Raw genomic sequence first — 6,000 nt, forward strand, 5'->3', positions numbered from 1 at the left:
CAGATCCCAAAGTCACGCCGAGATGCTCATGGGGAAGTGTTATGCGTGAAGTGTGGAGAGGGAGAGGAGGATGCAAACCAGCAAGTGGAAAGGGACACAGCTACTGGGAAGAAGGGGGAAAGGATTAGAGGCAGAACTAGGAGCTCAAGACACACATCATCTAAAACTCATCACTAACTGACAGAATTTGGGTGTGAAAACTCCTGCTTGGTGAATAAGAGTAACAAAGAAATCAGCTTTTGGACCATTTCTAATTCAAATGGAAGCAAAAAAACAAACAAAAAAAATTCTCAAAGGTGCAAGAAACAGGGAGAAACTGCCCCCTTAATATTGATTCTAAACCAAATAGTTTTAGCTATAGGTTAAGTCCCCTGTCACTTAATAATTTACAAAAAGCTTTTACATGCGTTATTTAATGCCATCTGAACCATTACCATACAGACAGCAGATTTCTTCACCACTAGATTCACCTTAATTTTTAAACTACATTAGTTTCCCCCCCCCCAATCCCATATCCATAGTTCCACTTTCTGCAATTTTAATCACCTGCAGTCGGCTGTGATCTGGAAGGTGATCCTCCTGATGTCGCCTCAGAAGATCAGTAATAGCCTCACGCTACCTCATGATGTCCATGTCATCCACCTGCCTTCATCCCATCACGCACGCATAGATTATCTCACATCATCACAACAAGGGTGAGGACAGTAAGATATTTTGAGAGAGACCACATTCACATTATTTTTATTACAGTTCACCTCTATAATTATTCTATTATTGGTTATTATTGTTCATCCCTTACTGTGCCTAATTTATAAATTAGACTTTCTCATCGATACGTATGTATAGGAAGAGACACAGTGTATACAGGGCTTGGTACTATCTGTGGTTTCAGGCATTCACTGAGGATCTTAGAACGTACCCCATGTGACTACTATATATGAAAATAAGAGTCCATTTGCTCAAGAAATTGTGGGAATAATTGTGTGGGGGTTCAAATAAAACCTATAAATACCTTTACTTTCCCCCTGCCAAATACACTAGTTCAACAGTCAGGGTTATGTGGTGGAGAGACAGATTTGGGAGCCACTCAAATCTGGGATACAATCTTGGCTCTATCGGTTGTTAGCAACTGGCCAAATCGCTTAATTTCTTTTAGGTCTGTGTTCTCACTTACAATCTGGAGGTAGAGACGTCATCCTCTCACTCAATGGTTGTGAGAATCAAAGGCGACAGCATAGTGGAGAGCCTACATGGTGCTCTCATAGTAAGTAGTTGACAAAGTGTGGCTCCCTTCTTTACCCTCTGGCTGTCACCATTCCCAGAAGTATTGTTGACTTCTGATAAGTAACAATCTGGCATCCTTTTCGCAGTTATTTAGATTACCTTATTTTTTATAAGACCACCTGCTCCCCCTTGGTTCAAATAATCTGTTTAGCTTAGAACTCATTAGTTACTGATTCATAAAATGTATTATGAATGCCAAGTACTGATTAATAAAATGTTTTAAGACTATAAAATACTTAAAATACTTTACAAATCTATGGGGCACCTGGGTGACTCACTCAGTTAGGCGTCCAATTCTTGATTGCGGCTCAGGTCATATCTCAGGATTGTCAGAATGAGCCCCGTGTCAGGCTCTGCACTGGGTGTGGAGTCTGCTTAAGATTCTCTCTCTCTCTCTCTCTTTCTCTCTCTCTCTCTCTCCCTCTGCTCCTCCAAATCTAAAACTCCAAACTTCTCAGCTATCATTACTATACTTCTTTGTCCATCATGACTCTCTCAACTGTTATCATGCGGCAAAAGAACAGAGAGAATCAGGTGGCTGGACTGAAAAACATAACTTTATTATCATCATAAAATCAGAAGTTGTGTTGAATATTAATGAGGTCTGGAGACAAACCAAGATTCTCGACATCTGGCACTAAATCACTGTACAACTTAGACCAGTCACTAAATTTCTGAGCCTTAGTTTCCTAATCTGTAAAATGCAAATAAGAACCTTATACTACTCAGTGCTTGTAGGTGTTTTGAGCATCAAATAAGACAACAGAGGTACAAATATGTAGACAAGTAAAAAGCATTGCTCCTGTCGCAATTAAGAAGCCACAATCAACATGAGTTCTAGAAAGCACCAAGAATGTAAATGGTTCAGCCAAGGTTTTAGGCTGCCTGGAACTCCTCCCTGCTTCCTTCTGGTAAGATGTCCTGTCCCGTCGGATACAGACATGGGCATATAACCAAGGTTGAGCCAAACATAGTTCCTCGTTCTCTCGCCACAGCGCTCGATTCAAAGGATGGGCACTTGATCCAAGATAGGCCAGAGTTCTCTCGAAGTTTTCAAAATATACTAGAGACAGAGGTTCCCACTCCTGCCTGGTCACTAACTCAGTAAGGAGGTGACTCAGAGCCCCTAATAATTATCTCTCCCCCTTATTTTCTTCCCCAAACCCTTCATTCTGCAATAGGAAGGGAAGCAGAAAGAGAGGAGAGTCAGTGAAAGAGAATCTCTTGTGGAATTTCAGTCTCTGGTTCCAAGTTAATTATGTGAACCTACAAAAGTTCCCTTTTTGCCTAAGCAAGCATAAGGTGGGTTTTGGTCACTTGCAACCAGACACTTCTGGTCAATAGCTGACCAAGAACCTACGCCTGTTGTAAGGGGCTAAGAGTGGTTTTCGCCTCCACTTTCAAGACTCATGAGAAATAGAAACTTAATAATTACAAAAATAAAATGGCAGACTAAATAGGACCTTTCCTTACTTCAATTCCTCACCAATGCTGGAAAAATTATTCCTGCTCCATATTTCTGCTCCCTCCAAAGGAAAAAACTCCAGAGAACACTGTCACCATCTTTGCTTCCTCAAATACCATTCTCTCTGCCACCCACCCAATGCCATGCCCATCTCCATCCACCACACCGTTGACCAGGCTCTGTGCAAGTCACTCACCATCTTCTCACACCCGAATCCATTGGTTTTCTCTGCTCATCTTGGAATTCTCGGCAACATTTGTGATTGAAGACCTTGCTTCCCTTTCTGAAGACTTTTTCCCTGTGACTGCTGAATAATACACCTTCCTGGCTTTCCGTATATCTCATGGATAACTCCTTCTCCTCTAAATTTCTAAATGTTGGTGAGTCTCAGGACTCAGTCTCAGGCCCACTACTCCCCTCTATCCATGCTCATCCCTTTGGTTATCTCCCCCAGTCCATTCTCCTGGACTTGGCTCATGCTATTCCCTCCTCCTGGAACATTCTTTACCCCCACTCAACTCCTCATCCTCATGCCTTATGTCGCAAAAGCCACTCCTCCTTCCTTGACATTCATTCCCCCTTTGTGGCCCACAGAATGACAGGAAATTAAACAAAGAACAGGCAAAAAAAGTAAAAGAGAGAGGGAGGAAGAGATGGAAAGAAAGAAGGAAGGAAGGAGGAAGGAAAGAAGGAGCAAACAAACATGGTTCATGTTGGAGCTCACAGCTTTTTGTGTGTTAAGGAGACTCTCTCTCCCATGAGCTTTGTACTTCCACAGGGGCACCTCCACAGAAATGACACTCCTCGCATCTTTCTGTCCCTTCCACAGCTTTTTTCAGAGGCAGGGTCACTACTCCAGTTACGAGGTATGGGAGAAAGCATGGGGCATGCTCAGCTGACCTCCTCTGACCGATCTTTCTTTCTTTCTTTCTTTCTTTCTTTCTTTCTTTCTTTCTTTCTTTCTTTCTTTCTTTCTTTTTTTTTTTTTTTTTTTTCATCTTCCCACGGAGATCCACAATCCTGGTCTGCATATACGGGAGGGAAACTATGTTGGGGCAGGCTCTGCTCTGTGCAGAGGTGTCTGGGACTGGGTGGGTGAGATTAATTCTGGGATGAACTATGAACAAGCTCTTTGCTGCTACACATGTAAGCCATATTCTGTAACATATCTACAATAAAGCTGGTGTTGTGTTCAAATGTCATCCATATCTTATCTATCAATTGTTTCCAAACCTAGGAGAGTAAAAAAGGGGTATTATGTATGAGCCCCTAAAGCCCTATCATCCTGGTGAGTTGGCAGGAGCCTGGAGACGGATTAAGCTAAGAATCTACAGGCCAGCGAAGCACAGGGACTGAGGCTTCTGGGGGAGCCAGAGCAGACGCTGTGAGGTTTTAAGGCTCCAGTGTGAGCCTGGCAGTATTTTGACCTTGACAAGTCACAGCAGCTTACTGCCTACAGAAAAAAAAATGACCGTTGTTATAGCTGCAGGGCTATTTTCATAGGCCCTTGTGAGCATGAGTTTTAAAACTGGTTTTACTAAAAAAAAAATAAAAAATAAAAAAGATTGGTTTTACTGTGTGCTTGAGTCTTATTGTGCAGAAAGCGAGAGAGAGAATAGTGTGCTCTCAGAAATAAGATTGAACCAGAGGAAAGGACTTTTCCTGAAGGGAGACAGATACAAAAACAGGAAGGGAAGACTTAGATAACAGGCGTTATCTAAATATCCTTCTTAAGGAGGGGATTAGCTCAGATCAGACCTGGGACCAAGGAAATCCTTCAGGTCAGAAGCAGGAAGGCAAGATTTCAGCTCGCTGACTGGGCTCTGGAATGCTTCCACCATCACCACAGAGAACCAGATCCAGGGAACTATTAACAGTCATCCTCTGAAAGCTGTGAATATTGTCTGAAGTAAAAGCACCTGGGGAACACAGCAGCTGTGGGATATCTGCAAACCACCCCCCATTGGGGATGTGGAGAGCAAGTCCTTTGTATCTCTAGTTCACAGATCTTCAGGTGGAGGGGGAGGCACTCAAGGAACTGTGCCTGAGGAGTCTCATTCGCCCTGAACCTGAGTGAGATGACAAGAGCCTGCACCCCAAGCTGATTGCCCATGAGAGGAGACTTCAGGAGTCCTGGGGAGTGGACTTTGCGTGTCCCATTGATATGAATTCTTAGCCTGAGGGCAGACTGTTAAGGTTGCTTCTTCCAAAGATGGACCCAACCATATCTTCTATTCTGCGTGTTTTTCCACAGGGTGATCTTGATGCTTCTTCCATCAGAAGTGGGTTCATAGTGGGTGTCTGGGTGGCTCAGTCCATTAAGCATCTGACTTCAGCTCAAGTCACGATCCCAGGGTCCTGGGATGGAGCCCTATGTCAGGCTTCCTACTCAGCAAGGAGTCTGCTTCTCCCTCTCCCTCTACGCCCCTAGCACTCTCTCTCTCAAATGAATAAATAAAATCCTAAAAGAAGAAGAAGAAGAAGAAGAAGAAGAAGAAGAAGAAGAAGAAGAAGAAGGAGGAGGAGGAGGAGGAGGAGGAGGAGGAGGAGGAGGAGGAGGAGGAGGAGGAGGAGGAGGAGGTTGTTCATGGGTTTGACACTCCTTCTATGATGTCATTTGCTTATAATCCATAGAATCTGAGGTTGCACCAGAAAAGGTATTGGAGTGTCCACCTTGTTTGATGGAACACATGGAACACTCATGTTTGAAACCCTGAGATACCACCTACGATGTCCCGAGGTCGCTCCAGTGAGAGGAAGCCAAGCTACTCTGATTTGTCCTGGCTAGTGGTCCAGTTAGACTAGACTCCAGCCTAGGAGCCATACAGATGATGATGCAGCCACCTGCCATCAAGTCACTATCCCATCCTCAGAGTCTCCCCAGCTGAGGCCCCAGACATCGTGGGGCAGACAGAGTGTTCCTATGGGTTTCTTTCCAAATTCCAGTCCAAAGAATCCCCCGTATCATAAAATGATTGTTGTTTTATGCCACTAAACTTGTGGCAGTTCATTACACAGCAACCAGAACAAGGAACCACTGTGTAAAGATTGGCAAAGCTTCCACAAAATTTGGAACAATTTGAGAGACGAAGTCTAGGAAGATTAGCACAGAATATTTAAGGCATTGTTAGAGGAGCTTCAAATCAAAATGGTTATTGTGGATGTAGGGGTTTGCTTGTGTCCTGTGGGAATAGGCCAAGAAATGGACAGTTGGGATTCCACAAACGGGACACACTGAGGGGAACTGACGC

The sequence above is a fragment of the Canis lupus genome, chromosome 38 (genome assembly GCF_003254725.2).
Source record: "Canis lupus dingo isolate Sandy chromosome 38, ASM325472v2, whole genome shotgun sequence".
Classification (NCBI taxonomy): domain Eukaryota; kingdom Metazoa; phylum Chordata; class Mammalia; order Carnivora; family Canidae; genus Canis; species Canis lupus.